The following is a 22,354-nucleotide window of genomic DNA, read 5'->3' as shown; positions in this document are numbered from 1 at the left end:
ACTCATTCCCAGGCGCCTACCCGGTACTCACGTGAACCTCAGAGTGGGTGCTTCCTTAAATGCTCTGCTCTGGAGCTTTGCTTGCCTCGGCCTGGTCCAGGCCCTGACTTCCGTCTCCTCCGAGAGAGGGTAGGGGAGAGTCTGGTGCACCGTGGGGTGGAGTGGCCTGGAGCAAGCCAGAGCAGCCACCAAGAGGATACCCTGACCCGGGTTGTGAGTATTTGGAGGTCACAGGAAAAAGAGGAACTAGGGGACAATGATACAAGAGAAAGGCTCCAGATCGAGTTGAGCCACTGCTGTTGAAACACACAGCAGTGTTCCCACATCGAAAGGGTAGGCTATTTAGAAGGAAGACCTGCCTTTGAGCAGAAGCACCTGAGCCAAGGAAAAGGGTTTAAGACCTATATTATATTCGTTACCTCTGGCATAATGAGTATAAAAGCAATACCCAGAATGGATTATTAATATAAAGGTATATGGTTCATAGTTCTCCTAAGACTAATCTGTGAGTGTTGCTTTAAATTTTATGACGAGCTCTCAAATTCATCACCTTATCTTTCATTACAACTCAAAGAGTGGCGACGTTGGTACCATGATTTCCATTTTACAGAAGCAGCATCTTGAGGCAAAGAGGGGGGTGACTGCCTTAGCGACATGACTTTTCGGGAGGGATCAGGTCAGAGGGGTGAGAGTTTGTCCTGGAGAAGCCGACTTTTGAATCAGACGTTGCTTTGGATCCCAGATCCACCGCTCCTTAGCTCCGCAAGCTCGAGCAGTTGATTCCACCTTTCCATGCTTCCTATTTCTTTATCCGTAAAATCTCGAGTACCAAATCCAGGCTTGCAGTGTTGTCGTGGGCAGTAAATTAGAAAGCAGGTACAAACTGTTCAGAGCCATAGCCAGTCCTCAACAAACGCTATTCTCCTCTCCTCTGTGATGCAATATGGTACTGATTTGTCCAGATTTTGTCAGGAGCCCTTTTCTAGAAGACATTGCCCCTGAATGTGCAGTTGGCTTCTCCAGCTGGAAGATGAATGACAAAGAAGGGGCCTTTGTTCATTAAACAAATCCTTTCCCACAGCTAAGTGGGAAGGGGCCCTGGGAGACTGGCCATCATTTTCATTGGAAATAAATCAATGCATGAATCAGAGCACTGCAGCTCCAGCTCCAGGAGGGGGGTGGGCCGGGTGGGAAGCATTTTTAGAACTGTCACTTTAAAAATATGTTCCCTCCTGCCTTGCGGCTCTCTCAGTGGGCAGATTTGAAAATAGAAACAAGTAACTTTAATTAGGCTCTAATTAGCCCCACAAGTTTGGTGAGCTAGGATAGTTTATTTTAGAAAAAAAAAATTATAATAACAGACGGAGGATTTTCCAGCCGCCACAACTTTAATTACAATCCCAAACACCTCAAGCGTGCTTACTGGGCCAATTAAATCAGCAGGGCCATGGCAGACCCGAGCTATGATGAGGCTTTCTACTTGAGTTTGTTTCCAAAGTAATTTGAAAAGCCGATAACTTACAATGCTTCCTTAAACAGAAGCAGGAGGCCTTTAAACTGTGGTTAATGCACCATTCACGGGCATCTCAGAGCCTGGGATCCTCCGGGTCAATGTTGCTCAAGGGCAGGCCCTTGGCTGGGTGTCCCTCTTCCCGTTCCTTTTCTCTCCCAATGGCTGTGAACCTTAAGGAGGAGATTCAGCTGACTGCCCCGTCCGCAGATAGAAACACTGCTCTAGATACCCTTCTGGCATCTTCTGACACATCAGTGGAGCCTGCCCACCGTGGACTGCCTCTGAACTCGAGAAAGGGGGTCGTCCGAGGAAGACGAGTAGCTTCCCCACTTCCAGGTACACCCCTAGAAAGGGCAAGATGATGAAAGAGGCCTAGCATTTCCCCGACTACGCCTGGGAGAATGAGGAGGGTAAATACCCATATCCAGATGAGCAATTTGACCCCTACCAGAGGTTGAAATGAGAGGTCCAGACGGGTAAGGAAAGGCTTTGGATCACCTCTGCCAAAATGTGTCTGCCCGCTCACCTGATAGGAAAACAACACTTGTAACCAATGAATGGGCAGGTGGGTCCCACCCCCATTCACAAATCTGGTCAATTCCTGCAGTTAAGGGCCTTTGAGGCTGTCGGTCCGGAAAGTGTTTTGGTGCCTTCCTTTTGTTTCCTCAGAGTTATGGTGAAAAAGAGCCGCTCCAGCCAGTCAGTGTTGTCATCTGTAGTGACTGATTTGGGGAGAGTAACCCAGCCGTCCGTGCCTGGGTGGCCCCACACACACCCGCTGAACACTGAGCGGGACATGCTGGTGAGGGAGCAGCCACTGAGTGACACCTGTCTGTTCCCTGGGTTTTCCACAGCATTGCTCATTGAGCTGAACCTGGTGCTCCATGTAATACATCCGTTCATCTAACAGTTATTTCAGTGCCAAAGGCTGTCTGGCCCTGGACTAGCTTCTGAAGGTGCAAAAAGGAGTGAGGCAGGGGCCCTCCACTCGCTCGCTCAAGGGTCAGACTGTCACCAAGGTGGGGGTGGGGGCGGTGGGATGCAGGGCCATGGTGTCTGGGAAGGAAAAAGAATGGGGAGGCATGCACCACATATCAATCAAGGCTCTGAAAATTGACACTTTGGTTTCGTAATGAGCCAAATCAATGCTGTTTGAAACCATTAGGTCTCTTGGGTTCCATTTGAGATCAACTAAATAAATCAATGGTTGGATAAGCAAAAAACAAAACAAAACACAAAAGGGTAACTTGGTCTACCTTTCAAGTCACCACAGTGTCCCAAGGGCAGTGACCTCACCAGCCCATTTACTGTCACTGGTGCTTCTCAGGCCTGCCCTGCCTATGGGAAGAATGACAGCCCCAAAATGCTCTTGCTCTGCTTCCAGACAACTTCGCATTATTTCCAAATAATTACAGGAATCCTCAGGAAGAAGCTCATTCTCTTACACAGACTCTGCCTCCTGAAAGGGATGCTATTTTTTCTTTTCCATTCCCCACTTATGTAAGTTATACTTCTGGCCTCTTACAACAGCAAAAGCGGCAGTTCCATTCATTATAACACTTGACATCAATAATAATAAACAACATTTAATAAACGGATATGATGTGCCAGGCACTCTGCTAAGTGATTCACCTTTGATTATACATTTCGAGTTTATTTAATCCTCCAAACAACCCTCGGTAATATTATTTTCTACTCTTTCCATGTAAAGAAACTGAGGCTCTGAGAAATAGTCCTGCCCCAAATAGGAAACGGAGGAGCCTGGATTCTAATGCAGATAATGCAACTCCAGAGCCAACATTCCATTGTCACTAGGTGCTGCTGGTACTTCCCAGAGGCTGAAGGTCACTGGTGCTAATGTTCATGCCAAGATCCCTGACACCCAATGTTATGGAATGAAGGCAATGCCATCACAACTACCACTGCTGATGTCACTTTCTGAGTCATCAACATCTGTAAGGAAACACGATGGCTGTCATCACTGCTACCAAACAGGATGAAGCCCTTCCAATACATCTCATACGACCAAAAAATCTCTTAAAAAAGAGAGATCTTTTCTAACCCTTATTACTGGCTGTTCCATCCTCACAGAAGAATTAGGGATGAGTTCGTAAGAGCTGTGCCAGAGGGCAATTGAAGTGTTTGTGCAATCACTGGCCTGTCTTTGAGTCCACCATCTCCCCTCAAATCTTCTTTAAGCAGGAGTTCTTTCCCAGGGAGGATATCAAATCCTCCTTATAGGGCCCCCTAGTGCACCCCTATGATCATGCTCCAGACAATACAGATGTTGTGTCCCCCTCCAGAAGTAAAATGGACCCCACTCCAACTTTGGATTGAATGTCAGGACTGATGAAGCCACTTACACACCAGGAGGATCTAAAAAGGTTTATTACCTACATGACTCTCCAGGGAGAGCCAGGCAGGGTCCCAAGATGGTCTCAAATGGCTTGCTGTTAGCAAGCCAACATGAAAAATGGAGTCAGACTGACTCCTCATTATAAAAAATACGTTTGAATCTTAGAATAAAATGGAGTTTAGACTCAAGTTAGAAAAATCCTTCAGCCCAACTTCACACATTTATTTTGCTGATGGAAATCCAGATATGGATTTCCTCCACCGGTGTATTATCAAAATTCTTATACATATCAAGGCACAACTTGATATATTTCTTTTTTTTTTTTTGGCCACACCCACAGTATATGCCATAGCTGTGGCAACACTAAATCCTTAACCCACTGCACCACAGTGAGAATTCCTTGAGGTTTTTTTTTTTGTTGGTTTTTTTTTTTTTTTTTTGGTCTTTCTGTTTTTCTAGGGCCGCATCTGTGGCATATGGGGGTTCCCAGGCTAGGGGTCTAATTGGAGCTGTAGCCACCAGCCTATGCCAGAGCCACAGCAACGCTGGATCCGAGCCACGTCTGTGACCTACACCACAGCTCACGGCAACACTGGATCCTTTGACCCACTGAGCAAGGCCAGGGATCGAACCCACAAACTCATGGTTCCTAGTCGGATTTGTTCACCACCGAGCCACAACGGGAACTCCACTGAGGTATTTCTTTATCATAAAGATCATCTATGTTTGAAGCACTTGGGAGCAATGCTATCAAATTCACATCATTTGACTTTTTGTATCATTTCAGTTTTTGTAGATTTAAAATTCTATTTCTTGTTCTATTATAGAAATCTTCTTGACTCTCCACCTTGATAATCCCCCTTCCTCCTTGATTTCCACTTTCTACCTCCAAATTCTACCCACTGTAATTTTACTTAGACACTGAATAGGTTGATAACATGTATGTTCCTTTCGTCAACATCATTTTCTGTGCTTTGACTCCAGGTTGATGTGAAGTTAAAAGATTAATTAACAGCACTCACACTATTACACAGAGGTCAGCATTATAAGGTGTAGAGTCAAGCCATGTGCTATGAGTACATTTTCTTCCGTGATTCCAATGTCTTGACCATTGTGACATTCGAGAACATTCACAGATTTTTCTTCCTTACATTCAAATTTATGTCATAGTCTAGCTTGTTTCATAATGAACTAACACCGTCCTTAATTTTTTGTTGTTGTTTTATTTTTGTCTGGACTTTTTGTATTTGCCTTTTTTTCTTGTTGGAAAAGGAAATGACATATAGTACCTCCTTGATTACATCCTTAATGCCTTCCAATTTCTTGCTTATTCTATTGTTTTTGCTTTTGTTGATGGTGGGGGTTTTTTGTTTTTGTTTTTTGCTTTTTAGGGCCGCACCCAGGCTAGGGGTCGAATCAGAGCTGTAGCCACCAGCCTACATCACAGCCACAGCAACGCAGCATCTGAGCCATGTCTGCATCCTACACCACAGCTCACGGCAATGCCGGATCCTTAACCCACCACTGAGCAAGGCCTGGGATCGAACCCACAACCTCATTCTGTTGTTAAGAATGCATTCCTCTTTTTGTTTTTCTGCAGCTCACTAACTACTTGATCTGGTTGCTTCATATGTGCAACATAGCTTCTCATACAACACTTTCTTTATCCTAGAGTTTGGATTTGTCTTTCTAATTCTATTCTGATTTTTGTTTTGAGGTCTTAATCACATCCTCCCATTCTTCCATGATCTCCTTCCATCCAAGGAATATCTAATTTCCCTGAAGCCCTTCTTCCCAAAGCCCTCATTCTCCTGATGCTTTCTGGACTGAGTGCCCTGAAGATCTGCTGTGGGATCTAAATTTTGGGACTTATATTCACTCCTCTCAAGAGTTAGAGCCACTCTTTTTTGGTGGGCTGGGGGGTGTACCCATTCTCTTTCCTTGTTTACTCCCTTGGTTTGATGCTTAAATCTCTACCTAGCTTTCATAAGGAAGAGAGCAGGTCAAGTGAATTTTCCTTACATAGCTGAAAATTGTCTGTATTTTTACCTCACACCTCATTAGAACCTTGGCTGAGGTGGCAAAAACTAAGTTTCCTTGTATCTATTCTCTCTTCCTCAATGGTAATAAAACATTTAGGGGTCACAGGGATGCCCACAATAAAGACTGTACTGCTTAGTCTTCCTTGTAAGTAGGTATGGCCAACGGATAGAAGGGTCATATGGCAGCTTGCTGGAATCATCCATGAGAGGCGGTTCATATGAACAATTACTACTCTTCTTCATCAATCTTTCTTTCAGACTGCTGTCTGGAACATGAATGCTGTCACACTGGACCATGGAGCCAAGGCCATGCATAGCACAGCAACAGAATAAGAAAAGCCTGGGTTTCTGAATGTCACTGCAGCTCGGAGGGAAAGAAACACTGCATTTTTGCAAGCCACTGTTATTCTGGGATTTCTGATAGAGCTAAACTTAATCCCAGGTGAAATGGGTTATAGAAACCTATGGTGAAATCATATTACATAAGAACACAGAAAGCATCACATTACTATTACTTTAGTCATAAAGCAGAACTTCATTCATCAATATCATGGCTTCTGTAAATCTGGGCAATGAAAATCTATTACTTCTTAAGGAGCTGTTTTATAACCTCCTCTAATTGTTGGCAGATTACCACTTTGATCTAGGTGAAACTTGATCCCCTCTAACTTCTACCCACTGGTTCTCATTTTGCCCTTTGGAGACATTGAGTCTAGCCCTTTCCCCACAGAACAACTCTGAAAGCAACTTCCATATTCCATTTGAAACTTTTCTTCTCTGGGTTAGGTAACCCCCATTCCTTCATCTAGTCTTTCAAATCTCCTTTGCCATCATGATCACCCTCCTCTAACTGTTCCTGCTCATCTACAAGCTTCTTCTGAAATAAAGATACTAAGTCACCATCAGTTTTGTTCTGGTCTCACTCCAGGAAGGAAAGGGAAGACAGTGTATACTCAGTCAACAACATGGAATATATGGGAGCTTTAGACGTCTGTTGTGAATGTGGCAAAAATACAGACAATATTTCCTCCCTCTCTCCCTCTTTCCTTCCTTCCTCTTTCCATCTTTTTGTCTTCTTTCCTGAAACATTTTACTGAGGGCCTATTGTGTGCTATGGGGATATAAAGGTTAAAAAAAATTCATTGTCCTAGAAATCTATAATCTTATCTTTCAATGTGACAAAGAACACAATAGAAGATACCATAGGAAACACAATGGATTGGCAAGTGGAAGAAGCCCAGAACCCTCAAGCTATCTCCACTTTGTCTGGTTTTGTTTGTTTGTTTGTTTAATTTCAGTAATTTAGTACAGGCAGAATCTTGGAAGTAATAAATTTTTGAGTGAGGCATAGAGATCCAGGTATGAGAAGCTCAGAGATTGGTATAACACAGAGAACCTTTAACTGGTAGTCAAGCAACCTGAATTTAGGTACAGGCCCTACTATGTGCTGCCTGTGTGATCTTGGCCATGTTACTCTACCTGTATGGACATTGACTTCCCCAGGTATAAATGTTAAAAATAAACTTCCTTACTGCTTTGAAGATAAGGACCCAGACCACATGAACTTTGGAAGTCCAGTCCAACTTTAAGACATAGGTTTCTTTTCTGCCAATGCAGGTGGACAAGTTGGCCATGTTGCTTCAAAAAGCACCTTCCCTGGAGTTTGCTTCATGGCTCAGGGGTTAACAAAACTGACCAGGATCCATGAGGATGTGGGTTCGATCCCTGGCCTCGCTCAGTGGGTTAAAGATCTAGCATTGCCGAGAGCTGTGGTGTAGGTCACAGACACGGCTCAGATCCCGCACTGCTGTGGCTGTGGTGTAGGCCAGCAGCTTAGCTCCAATTCCACCCCTAGCCTGGGAACCTCCATACGCCACAGTGCTGCCCTAAAAACCAAAAAAAAAAAAAAAAAACCCACAACACTTTCCCTGGGGAATGCCCTCTTCCCCTCACCTAAACCTCTTCCAAGAGGGCCCCTGTGGCTTTCAAGTACTCATAGAAGAGGCAGGTAGAGAGAAAGATAAGAGGTCTGTAAGTCGCTGACTGTTTAAAGCATGCTGGAGGCTGAGACTTATAAAAGACAAGGAAAGGGGATTTAAAGTATCCCTTCCAGGGAAGCCAGCCTGCCACATGAGGGGAGTAAGGGAAGCAAGCATTCAAGATTAAAGCCTTACCCGAGGGGGACAAAAGCTTCAGAGCAAAGCCAACTGGATTAGCTAAATCCCAAAGGCAAACAGACCAAAATACGGATAGAGAAAAGTTCCCCAAAACCAGCATAAAACAATACAATAGTGCCCCCCACCCCAACACACACACACACTCAAATCAGGAATCCCTGGGAAATATAGCCTTCTCTCTCTGCATAACTGGTGAGCTCCCATTTGTCCCTTAAGATTCAGCTGAAATTCAACTTCCCTTCCGTGGTTTTCCCTGGCCATCCCACACAGCCTCTATCACACTCTCTCTGCCACTCAAGCATTGAGCCTACCTCCATCATAGCCCCAGACACATTAAGGTGTAGTTATTTGTGCATTTGTCTGTCTGGCCCTCTAGGCTGTGATTTTTTTAAGAAAATCGTTCATCTTAGAACCCTCTGGATCTTGCACTGTGCACGGCCTAGAGTAGGTTCTCAGTAAATTACTTTTTTTAGGTAAGAAGTAGATTTACTGAGAGAGAGTGACTTTTTAAACCATGTATTTTATTGAAGTATAGTTGATTTACAATATTGTGCTAGTTTCTGGTGTACAGCAAAGTGATTGATATGTGTGTGTGTATTGTTTTTCATATTCTTTTCCATTATGGTTTATCACAGGGTATTGAATATAGCTCCCTGTGCTATACAGTAGGGCCTTGCTGTTTATCCATTCTATGTATAGGAGTTTACACCTGCTATTCCCAATCTCCCAGCCAAAGTGAACTTCTTAGTGTCCCTCATCAATCTCCTCATCCTCCTACATGCTCCACCTTGGTCCAGGAAACTTAACCAGTTCCTCAAGCAAAGAATTCAGAGTTACACTCGCTTTCTCCTCACCCCTCATCTCCCACATCTAGGACCAGATCCTACTACTAACCCTATGTCTTAAAAACATGTCCTGGCTATGCTTTCCTCTTCTTTCTCTTAACTTTAGATCCGAGCCATCTTTCCCCAATCCGATTGCATTTGCTTCCCCAGGTGTCTTCCTGTCTCCTGCCTCACCTCTTTCTCCTTTATTTGGCATCCTAAACCTAAATTTTAACTCCCTTAGCCCAGCCTTCCAGGTTCTCATTCTGGGCCTGGCCACCTATCCAGCATCCTATTTTGAAACATATCCTTCCCTACGACGGTTTACAAACAACTTGTGTTGCTTTAATGTACCCTGATGTTCCCTGACTTGAGGTGCTATTTCTCTTGCAAGCACTACACTTTGGGATGCCTTCTTTGGTTCCCATAGGTTGGACCTGGTACTCTTTTCTGCAGCTTGTAACATACTGTACACAGCCTTCATTTCACTGATGTACTAAACTGGACCAGTTTCCTTAGACAGAGCGACTTTTAATTTGACCTTAGGCAAGAGCCAAATACCAGTTCTATCAATTTCTAAGAATTTTCCTTTAAAGGAAATTTGGATATGACTGTAGAAGGAAGAGTGATTAACTGTAGCCAGTTTGAGTTCACTAGAATCCCAGGAACTTGGCGTGCCTGGCTAGAGGGCGTTTTGGGCTGACACTGGTCTCTATCCTGGCCTTTGTGATCCTAACTCCTTCACATAAAGCTCTGGAGCAGGACCCTCAATCATCCCAGCACTGAACTGAATGAAAGCACTTTACTCAGAAGCTTCAACTGAGTATAGGGTGGTCTCAGCCTTTACCACTGGATTGCCTACTTGCTTCCTCTCTTGCCTAAGAAATTCAAGAGACCTTTAAAGTTAGCCAAAAACTATGACTAGCCCAAGAGTTAGGAGGCAAGGAAAGCTCAACCAAATACAGGGTACACGCTATTTGATTGAAAAATAGTCTCTTTTCACAGTTCATACATAGTGTCCCCATGTTCCTAAGGACATTTTGCCTCTCCGTGATGACACAAAGGCGCACGTGCGCGCGCACACACACACACACACATCTCTGTAACCACTGCAGAATGTTCTGATAGTTTTAGGAGGCCATGAGGAAACTAAGGGTAGGAGCTCTTTGCTAACACTTTTCTGATATCCCCACCATGCCCATGGAATACTCCAGAGGCAATCTAGTTCATTCATTTGTAGTGGAGTCGCAAATATAGCCAGAATACATTCGGGTCTGCCAGGGAAATATAGCTTCTTTATTTCCCTGGAGCTGTTCGGATCTCCTCTGTCCCTATCCACTCCACAACATGATGAGGTCAAAGGGGAGCAGGAAACTGGACACTATATTGAATTAAATCCAAGAAACCCAGACCCATTCATCATTTGAACTATCTCTTTAGGTAATTATGTCTTTCCCCAATGGCTCAGGTTAACAGCCAGTCTTTCAGAGTTCAGCCTCCTCTCAAGCATGGCATACAGGTGTTATAAAGAGAGGGATGCAACCCAAGTGACCTTAGAGGGCCATAGAGGGAAGCAGGTCTAGAGACGCTGAAGTGTGGTCTTCTGCATGAATGTACTGGTACCCACTGCTGGAGCCCATGGTCCCAGCCAAATGTCCCTTGTTCAACATGCTCGTCAGTGGCTGCCTCTTTGTCCTAACCCCCTATATAAATGCTTCCATCCCCTCGCATCTCATAGGGCACTCTAGAACTCCTGGTTCTCCCGCACCGCATGGTAGGTAAGAGTGTGGCTTTAAGCTTCCTAGCCCTATGTGGACACTTCTGCAACTGTTCCTTTCCTAAGGAAGAGGTGGCATGGGGCTCCTCCTAGGGACTGACAGCATCTTTCTTCCAGAATACTCAGGATAATCATGCCACTGGCCTCTGCACTTCTTTAACATCACAGCTGCTTTTGAACATAGAGTAGCAATCTTTATGGATAAAAACTCTTTGGTCTGGGTCTTTGTCTTTCTAGTTATCTACCTAGCTCTCTGGTCAAATCTTGGCTTGAAAGCCCCTGCTCTTGCTGCAGAGTCAACCCAAAATGAAATTTCAAGTGAGCAATGACTTCTCAGTTCTAGCAGATATTAGCCCTTCCCCAAAAGTCTAGTAACAATAAGGCAATAATCTACAGACAGACCTCTCTCAAAATATTTCCAAAAAATAAATGATCTGTGTTATGCTTTCATTCACATGTTCACATGTATGGAGACCCTGCTGCACAGCTTACCTTGTCCTAGATGCAGACAATGCATAAGCACATAAGGCGGACAAGGCCCCTACCCCAGAAAAGTGCCCAGAGAGTAAGAGAGAGATACAAGCAAAAATAAAAATTCAACATAGTGCAAGCAGCCCCAGACAGTGATCAGCTCCAAGAATTTATGCTCAGAGAAAGCTTATAATAGAAGCATAGCATGTATGATCTGGAAATGGCCCTAGAAGTCCTCTAATCTGATGGTTCTCAATGCTAGCACCCTATCAGAATCACTCATCACTCAGGAATTATAAAGGCAGACACATTCCCTAGACACCACTACAGATAATGAATCAAAATATCTGAGGACAGAACCCAAGACTTCATAGTTTACAAAAAAGAGGAAATTGATAAAATAGAGATTCAAAAACCAACAGGAAAAAAAAATCAATAAAACCAAGAGCTAGTTCTTTGAAAAGGTAAACAAAATGGACAAACCTCTGGCTAGACTCATCAAGAAGAGAGAAAAAATCCAAATAAACAAAATAAGAAATGAAAAGGGAGAAGTCACAACAGAAGTTACAACAGATACCACAGAAATACAAAAGACCATGAGAGAATACTATGAACAATTGTATGCTAACAAGTTTGACCACCTAAAAGAAATGGACAACTTTCTAGAGACTTACAGTCTGCCAAAACGGAATCAAGAAGAAATAGATCAACTGAACAGACCAATCACTAGAAATGAAATTGAATATGTCATAAAAACACACCCTACAAATAAAAGTCCAGGACCAGATGGCTTCACAGGCCAATTCTACCAAACATACAAAGAGGAACTTATACCCATCCTCCTTAAACTTTTTCAAAGGTTTGAAGAAGGCACACTCCTAAAGACATTCTATGACGCCACCATCACCCTCATTCCAAAACCAGACAAAGATACCACCAGAAAACTATAGGCTAATATCTTTAATGAATATGGACACAAAAATTCTCAATGAACTTTTAGCCAACCAAATCCAACAATATATAAAAAAGATCATACACCACGACCAGGCGGGATTCTTCCCAGGTACCCAAGGATGGTTCAACATATGCAAATCAATTAACGTCATACACCACATTAACAAAAGAAAAGTCAAAAACCACATGATCATCTCAATAGATGCAGAGAAAGCATTTGACAAAGTCCAACATCCATTCATGATCAAAACTCTTACCAAAGTGGGTACAGAGGGAACATAACTTAACATAATCAAAGCCATTTATGACAAACCCACAGCAAATATAATACTCAGTGGAGAAAAGCTGAAAGCCTTCCCACTAAAATCTGGAGCAAGACACAGATGCCCACTCTCACCACTGTTTTTCAACGTAGTCCTGGAAGTCCTAGCCACAGCAATCAGACAAACAAAAGAAATAAAAGGCATCCAAATAGGAAGAAAAGAGGTAAAACTGTCACTGCATGCAGATGACATGATACTATACATAGAAAACCCTAAGGACTCAGCCCAAAAACTACTCGAACTGACCAACAAATTCAGCAAAGTAGCAGGATATACGATTAACATTCAGAAATGCAAATTAAAACCACTATAAGGTACCACTTCACACCAGTCAGAATGGCCATCATTAATAAGTCCACAAATAACAAATGCTGGAGGGGGTGTGGAGAAAAAGGAACCCTCCTACACTGTTGGTAGGAATGTATATTGGTACAATCCCTATGGAAAACAGTATGGAGGTACCTTAGAAAACCATACATAGAACTACCATATGACCCAGCAATTCCACTCTTGGGCATGTATCTGGACAAAACTTTCCTTAAAAAACACACATGCACCCGCATGTTCATGCCGCACTATTCACAATAGCCAAGACATGGAAACAACCCAAATGTCCAATGACAGATGAATGGATTAAGAATATGTGGTACATATACACAATGGAATACCATTCAGCCATAAAAAAGAACAAAATAATGCCATTTGCAGCAACATGGATGGAACTAGAGACTCTCGTCCTGAGTGAAGGAAGTCAGAAAGAGAAAGACAAATACCATATGATATCACTTATGTCTGGAATCTAATATACAGCACAAATGAACCTTTCCACAGAAAAGAAACTCATGGACTTGGAGAATAGACTTGTGGTTGCCATGGGGGAGAGGGAGGGGGGGAGTGGGATGAATTGGGAATTTGGGGTTAACAGACGCAGACTATTGCCTTTGGAATGGATAAGCAACGAGATCCTGCTGTGTAGCACTGGGAACTATATCTAGTCACTTATGACGGAGCATGATAATGGGAGAAAAAAGAATGTATACATGTATGTGTGATTGGGTCACCTTGCTGTACAGTAGAAAATTGACAGAACACTGTAAACCAGCTATAATGGAAAAAAATAAAAATCATTATATTAAAAAAAAAAAACCTTCTAGATGATCACAATGCCAGTCTACAGTCTTGCGTTTGGGAATCACTGATCTACTCTGGAGGTTTTCAAACCTCCATCCAGAAACTGTCAATAATAAAAATAAAAGAAATTTTGCTCTAACTCCTGAATACTCAGAAGTAATGAGTTCATATGTGGAGCAAAATATGTGCAGGAATGTTCCTAGACACATGATGCATAATGGTTGCATACTCTAAACAACCCAGACGTCCATCAATAGAGGAGCGACTAAATCGACCATGATGTATTCATATAACAATGCAATGAAATACTATTCAGCAGTGAAAAAGAGTGGACTCCTGCTACAGGAATGGACTCAGATCAATCTCACATGTGTTATTTGGGGGCAAAATACGTCAGACACGATTGAGTATATGCTGTTGATTGGCCTTAAATTTAAAAACAGGCCTAAGAAAGCCATGATAATCCAAGTGGGAATACTGACTGCCTTGGGAGCAGTGGCCTTGGAGCTCATCTGGGACAAGGCTCAAGAGAACCTCTGAAGGGATCGAATGCTCTGTAATTTGATCTGGGTAGTAGTCACAGGGGTAAGGTCATCGTGTAAGAATTCATTAAGCTGGAGTTCCCGTCGTGGCGCAGTGGTTAACGAATCCGACTGGGAACCATGAGGTTGCGGGTTCGGTCCCTGCCCTTGCTCAGAGGGTTAAGGATCTGGCGTTGCCGTGAGCTGTGGTGTAGGTCGCAGACGCGGCTCGAATCCCGCGTTGCTGTGGCTCTGGCGTAGGCCGGTGGCTACAGCTCCGATTCAACCCCTAGCCTGGGAACCTCCATATGCCGCGGGAGCGGCCCAAGAAATAGCAACAACAACAACAACAACAAAAAAGAATTCATTAAGCTGTGCGTTAAGGTTTGGGGACTTAATACAGCTTACACCAAACAAAAGTTTAAAACAAGAAATCAGAGTCACCTCCCGAGGAAGCCTAAGTGAGCACAGCAGAGAGAGCTGACAGGCTCTGACTGAATCAAAGGTGCGGGGTGGCCTGGTCTGGGCCTCCAAGGTTCTCTGGCAAGGGAACAGATCCAATTTGGCCTCTTCACTGTGTAGACGAAGGAGTTGCCCTCCAGAAAGGCAGTGTGCCTCAGAGGAGTGAAAATTCATCCACCAGAAGGAACTACATTAAAAGCCCATTAGACATAAAATGAAAAAAGCACTGTTATTGTCACTGTGACCTAAGACAAGGCAAGGTAGAAGCAAAGAAGGTGAAGTCACGGCGCTTCCTTCTGAGCATCTATTCATTCCCTGGGTCACCTTCATCCTCCTCAACTCCATTTGCACTGTAGATGAGCCTCATTCATTCAGTCGCTACTAATTGGGGGTTGATGATAATTCAGATGGATGTTCAACCGAAGTCACCTATTGCTCAGCAAACTCTTTCTTCCAAGATTGGGTAAAGTAGCAGTAGAAACACAATTAGAGGCAGTATGTTTGCCATACTTAAAAAAAATAAGCAGGTTTCAAGTAACACTAAGCACATTAAAAATGTCCACAAACCACTGTCATCCTTCAAGGCTGGATTCAAACGCTGCCAATTTCCTGTGGTTTTCACTGCCCCACCAGACATAACTGACAGCCACCCTGCCTGTATTCCACAGCCATTGGATCCTACCTCTACTGAAACACTGTCCTCATGATTCTCCACTTGTTTAAGCCTAGACGTTCTCTGCTTGGTTATGAGCTCTTGGAAACCCTTGGGTCTGGTCAGTGCAGAGCGAGTAGTCAGATGTGATGAGAGCAAAGGGCATGTCTGGGGCTCAGGGTATCTGGATTTGAGCTCAGGATCAGAGTTGAGGCTTGACTCTAATCCCTATGTCTAGAATACCAGCTTTTGTGAAAGCAAGGTGATGCAGCCAAATAGCAAGTAGCTCTTTCTGTCCAGAATATAGGGCAAAAATGGAGCGGGATGGGGGGGGTGAGTGAGGGGGCGGGTAAAGAGGAGGGAAGTAGATAGCAGCAAGATATCAAGGAGCAGAACAAACAGAACATTGTAAGTCACGATGGCACTTGATCAAGTAGCAACTGGGCATCAAGCGAAGGCTTTTTTTTTTTTTTTTTTTGGCCGCGCTAATAGCATGTGGAAGTTCTCGGGGCCAGGGATCAAAATTGCCCCAGCCACTGCAATGACAACACTGGGTCCTTAATCCACTGCACCACCAGGGAATTCTCAGTGAAGGCTTTTGAAGCAGTGAAGGGATCTGATTTCTTTATTTTTTTTTTTTTTTTTAATTAAATTTTATTTTCCCACTGTACAGCAAGGGGGTCAGGTTATCCTTACATGTATACATTACAATTACAGTTTTTCCCCCACCATTTCTTCTGTTGCAACATGAGTATCTAGACATAGTTCTCAATGCTATTCAGCGGGATCTCCTTGTAAATCTATTCTACGTTGTGACTGGTAAGCCCAAGCTCCCGATCCCTCCCACTCCCTCCCCCTCCCATCAGGCAACCACAAGTCTCTTCTCCAAGTCCATGATTGATTTTCTTTTCTGAGGAGATGTTCATTTGTGCTGGATATTAGATTCCAGTTATAAGTGATGTCATATGGTATTTGTCTTTGTCTTTCTGGCTCATTTCACTCAGTATGAGATTCTCTAGTTCCATCCATGTTGCTGCAAATGGCATGATGTCATCCTTTTTTATGGCTGAGTAGTATTCCATCGTGTATATATACCACATCTTCCGATTTCTTTAAAAGCTTACTTCCTGCTGATGTGAATTGAAGAGGAGCAATAATGGACACAGGTAGGCCAGTAGAGGTCGCTAAGGGTCTTAATCAGGGTGTGAGGAGTGGTGATGGGGAACCGGAAGGTGCATTCCAGGGGGGAACCACCAAGACTGAGCTTCTGGCTTAAACAACATGGATGGATGCTAAGCTTTTCAGTTGACTGGCAACTCCTTACATTACAAACATACAAGCTAAGTATTTGTTAAATTAAAAATTCTAAGTGATGTACCAGGTGACTGGCATTTGTCTTGGTTACTGGATGACTCTTTGTTACCGCATCTGCCAAAGGACAGTCTTTCTCTTCCCCTGACCCCCATGTCCAGCAGGTCAGATCCTGACCTTCATCTCCCCAAGTAAGAGCAGGTGCCAGACTCCCAGGATTACCCCCTTTCAATGCCATTCCTTTTGGATCTAACCCTCCTATGCTCCATGCTGAATATAAAAAGATGCCCTCAAGAAGTTTCCAGATTGTTGGAAACAGGTAGATATATAAACCAACAAGGCATGGTGCAAGTGAGGGTTATTCTTATTCATCCAGCCATCCTTCTGTCTGTTCATCCATCAGTTCAACAAATATATTTGCAGTGTCAATCCGCTAATTGCTGTTTTGCGCATTGGGGCTGGAAGTGCAAAGCATAACACAGCTCAGGCCCAGGAGATCCCAGCCTCCAGCCCCACTGACCCTACACCTGACTTCTTCCATTTCCCACATACCCACTGTTAAGTTCCCAACAAGCCTTGTGACCTAATTTTCTAAGATACATAATCACACATCTAAGATCCTCTATTCCTGAGGTCACAACTCAGGATAATGGAAGATGAGCCACTACAGAAAATTGAAGAGAAACCTGACATCACAGAAAGTTCATAGAAATAAGTCTCCTAAACTCTTCATTGTGTATGATCATTCTCTGGGATTCTTATTATCACCTAAAAGAGCTGGGTTGCTGCGGAAGTATTTCTCCCTCTGAGCTTTCAGCTGTTGAGTGATCTGTGTGCCTTTCCAGTGGCCAAGAGATGCTGCTTTCCTTAGACACCCTCTAAAGGGCTGTGACCTTCCTTTGGGATCTGCAGTCACTTCTTGTAGCACTTCCAACTGAGAAAGACTCTCCAAAACCAGAGTGAATTTCAGGACCTGTGGACAGTGTTGATAGGTACAGGTTTTTGTATCCAGAACAGGGTCCCTGCCAGCCCCATTGATTTGGTTCATATGACTGAACATGAAGATACAACAAACTCTTGGTTCTCTACACTCAACCCTAGGAATTTGGTTCTATTTTTTTCTTAAAATTCAACCTGACTTAGAGGTCTCAGTGGAAGATTAGAAAGCACTAGAAATAAATCATAATCTATGAACATACATGAAGCACCCTCCTAGACTATTACATTCCCCTGTTTCTAGTATATTCTATGGGGCTTTCTAAGGACCTTTAACTAAGAGTTGGCTCTTAGACCACTATAGGTGCTCAAAAAATACATGTAGAATGTCATTTTCTGGTAAGGTAAATTCTGGTTTCAGTCATGTAGCATGAATGAAAGTCAGCACAGATACTGAATTAATTTGTAAAGCTTATGCAATGAACATATGACCAGATGCCAGGGTGGGAGTCAGCCTAGACAAGCCAATCTTAGCTACTGTGAATTTAGGCCTTTTCACTGCCAGGGTTATTATTTAATCTTCACAATAACCTTGTGACAGTGGTACTATTATTATTATCCCCATTTTATACAGGAGGAATCTGAGCGCCACTGAGGTAATGTGACTTGCCCAAGGTCATCTCGCAGCTAAGTGAGCCTCTTAACCATTACAATGTATAGTCTTATAACAAGAAAGCTTGCTTTTTATATTTTCAAAACCAAAATCAATAAAATGTAAGAACCAATAAGCGAAAACCAGTTCGAAGATGGCCACAGTATACAGTGGGGACCCATAATATCACCAGACCATGAGGATGCAGGATGTTCTATTAAAACAACGACATAAGGATAAAACAGACACTGAGAATGGAAAAAAGCCAGTTTGTGGCTGATGCAGTCCCCAGACTTCTCACCTGGCTCTGCCATTTCCACTTCCCCTTTGCTGGGGCCATTTGTCCCTGGACCTGAAAGTTTAGTCCCATTCAGTTTCTGGACCAGTCTTCATGACAAAGGCAAGACAATGCACCTGCTTCTCACACCACCCCCTTCTAGGGAGACTTTGGTCTCATTCCCAGTGCTGACTCACGGGCCTCTTGAGCCACTGCTTCCCCCTCCCAGCCACCCCCTTGTGCCTGATCCTTACCCTGATCCTCCCACCCAATGGACCCCATTTCCTAGGATCAATCCTTTCCCCTGCTCCCTGGTGCTCTGTCTGGTCCTGCTGAACTGCTACCCCAGGGACTGCTGCTATACCTGTAACACCTAAACAGGGGTAGCGAGCAAAGAGTAGGCTGACTCTCTTGCTGGACCTCTGCTTTATAATCAAGCTGAGCTCCTGGGTGGGGTGCACAGATGGCCACCCTAAATGTTCAGCTGTATGACTCCCAGCTTTCCCTCCGCTACATTCCTCTTGCTCGAAGAAACCCAAGTTTCCTCCTCTTGAACACTCCAGTGCCAACCGTGCGAGACTGGGCTTCCCACCTGTGGCATCCATTCACAACTAAAATTGATACCAGGCCATTATCCCAAGCCTCTGGCCCACTGTAAAGGAAAAAATCTCCCATTGGGGCCCCAATCCCTTCTTTTACACATGCCTGGTGCCTTACTCTTTAGTTCTGATAAGATCAAAAAATTAAACTATCCAGCAGTAGAGGAATATGAGGATTAAAGGATTTTAGTGCTGGAAAAGAATTCAGAGATGAACTTCCTCAAACTAGAACTAGAATGATACAGTACCCAGATCATGCTGACTAGGTGGCTGACCTCAACACTCCCAATCTCCTTCCCTGAGCAGAATGCGTTTACATCTCAGAATTGGAGCACTTATGATCTTGACTTTACATCAGTTACTTCAATAATCAGGCCTAACAAGGTCAATACATGGGAAGACCACGTGGATAAACAGAAAGGGCCAAGCCAAAGTGGGCTGCCTTGTGGAAATTGCTCTCTCCCAAACCAAAGATTTCCCCCAAAGCAGATGGTCAATACAGATTAAGTAAGATGCAATTACCATTAATACAAGGGCTACTCAAAGCAATGGGCAAAGAACCTTGGTCATGGCAGCAGGCCTATGCTGTTTAGAAAAGCAAACAGGAAAGGATTAGGACAAGTGAAAAGTAACACAACTGTTTTAAAATTGACAGTGAGCTACGGATTTATTATGCTGCTGAGATATATACTAGGCAAACCATAATCAGTCTTCTGCAGTCCAGGTTAACTATTGTTAAATAAAAACTTTAAAAAAGTAGGCTCTCTACATACATAGATCCATGCCTAGACTTGAATTGTGGCTTGGGAAAGAGATTTAAACCCTCTGAGCCTTTCTCATCTTTTGAGGCAGGGTAATATTAACAGCAATAGTACCATGATGGAAAAATGATATAAAAAAGAATATATATATATATATATATCTTTTGAGCCACTTTACTGTACAGTAGAAATTGGCACAACACTGTAAATCAACTACACTTAAATTAAAAAATAGTAGTAGTAATGATAGTAATAATAGCAGTAAGTAGGATAGGTTACTAAGATCAAATGAACTCATAGATGCATGTGCCTAACACAGTGTCCAATACTCATTACAAGCTCACTTCACATTAAAACTCTACACCTAAATGATAGTCATTAGTATCTGGGGAAAGCGATACCAAATATCTGAAGGTTCCTTTTCAGGCCACGGCAGGACAGTGTCCCACAGCACTAGAAGGGAAACACACACTCAAAGTCAATGTTACATCAAGATGGTCACATGAACCCTCCCCACTTGGAACCTCTCTCCTGGTAGTAGCCCTGTAACGATGCCAAAATAGAATGTTGGCCTTTTCACCTCAATCTTGTAGAGGCAATGTACTGGAAAGATTGAGAGTTGGAGGATCCAAGCTTAAGTGCCATTGTCACCAATTACTAATTATAAGTAAGGTTAAAAAAAAAATAACCTCAAGTAGAGTTCCCTGGTGGCTTAGCGGGTTAAGGACCTGGTGTTTTCACCACTGTGAGGCAGGCTTGATCCCTGGCAGGAACTTTGGCATGCCACCAGTGCGGCCAAAAAAAAAAAATAACAACCTCAAGTAAGTATGAAATATACTTAACCTCACACACAGGCTCCTGGAATACATCACATTTGTAAGGGTGCCTAGCAAGTAGGGTGGATGGGTAAGGGCATGATGGTGTCCACCAATACCACTCCCATGGGTGTTTAGTGCTGTTCTCAGCCTATTGATGACCAGTGTTCGGGCTAGACCAGCTCTGGTGGTTCTTATTATGACTTCAAGATGCTCACAGTACAACAGGCCAAAAGAGAGTGATTTCTGTCCATGCAGCTCTGTCCCATCATCTCAAGATGAAGTACTGAGATTTCTTCAGATTGGCCTGGTGAAGGCCCCAGGTGGGGGGGGGGGGGGCATAAGACCCCTTCACCAATCCTGTAGTCAGGGGAATGATTTGTGCTATTCAGGTGGATCTACCTAGGCCTGGGGCATATAATCAACGCCTCAGCTCCACACAGGCTACATGGATTAAGATCAAGGCAAACTCAGGCCTGTTTCTCTTGGAAGACAGACTGGATCGTGGGGAGACAAACAACACACCAGATCACTCCATCTTGAGAAGGTGCAAATGTGAATGACGAATCCCCCCCACGTCCATGACCTAACCCCTGGGCCCTGGGACTATGGTGCCTTACCTAGCAAAGCAGATTGTGCAGGGGGGATTAATTAAGGCTCCTGAGATGGAAAGCATAGTGTGGATTAGCCAGGTGGACCTAATGTCATCATAAATGTTCTTAGACATGGAAGAGAGAGGAAGAAGCCATCAGGGTGATGCAGTGTGGGGATCTGACTCTGCTTTGCTAGTTTCCAAAATGGAGGAAGGGGCCATGAGCCAAGGAAAGTAGGCCACCCCTAGTAGCTGGAAAAGGCAAGGAAATGGATTCCTCCTTCCTAGGGCTGCCAGACAGACTGTGGCCCTGCTGATATTTTACCTTTAGCCCAATGAGACTATTGAGTTCCAGAACTGTAAGATAATTCCTTTGTTATTGTGGCTGCTAAATTTGTGGAAACGTGTTACAGCAGCATAATGAAACCGATACACCATCCCACTACTTACTGATAGTATGGTGAAGAAACTACGAGTTACTATGAAGCCAAGGCAGCTTGAAGTTCAGGTGTGACACCAGCATGGAGCAGGGCCAGCCCCCAGCCTTTAGCATTCAGAGCTGAAGCAGGGCAAGGAGACAAAACCTCCAGCCCATCCAGGTCCCAGAAAAACAATTTGGTTCTTCAGTCACTTTGAAGTTTCTCTAAATGCCAACATCATCTGCCCTCATCAAGCCAACAGGATGCTTTGTAGGGTTTGCAATGTCAAGCCTTACTTGGGGGACAGGAGCTCTCCACTGACCTTCAGTGAACTGAGAGGCCAGGTTTCTCTGCCCCACAGGGGTACTTTCACAAGTCAAGCTCAAAGTCCAGAAAGTTCTGCGTGTCAGCATCACTCATGAGGAGGGTTCTGCTAAACGCTGCACATTTCCATCCCAGTTATAGACCCAGGAAATTACGGAAGCTGAGAAAAGACCTCATTTAGAATACAAAGTTAAAAGGAGGGAAAAAAAAAAAACCCAAAATAGGAAATGTGCCGAAGAGGAAAAGATAGAAAATGAATTGAAACAAACAGGAGCAAAATTTAACAAGCCAATTTAACATCCATTAAATATTTGTTCATACCACTGAGGGATTGTGAAGTTGATTGCATGAAAATATCCCTGAGCTTTGAAGGATCTCCCGTTTCTGAAATAATTATGGTTTACAGTGACATAAATCCTAGTTCCCCAGGAGATATTTCAATCACCTAAAAAACTCCTTTATCAG

Source organism: Sus scrofa, chromosome X (genome assembly GCF_000003025.6).
Source record: "Sus scrofa isolate TJ Tabasco breed Duroc chromosome X, Sscrofa11.1, whole genome shotgun sequence".
Classification (NCBI taxonomy): Eukaryota; Metazoa; Chordata; class Mammalia; order Artiodactyla; family Suidae; genus Sus; species Sus scrofa.
Note: the sequence above shows the minus strand (reverse complement) of the source record.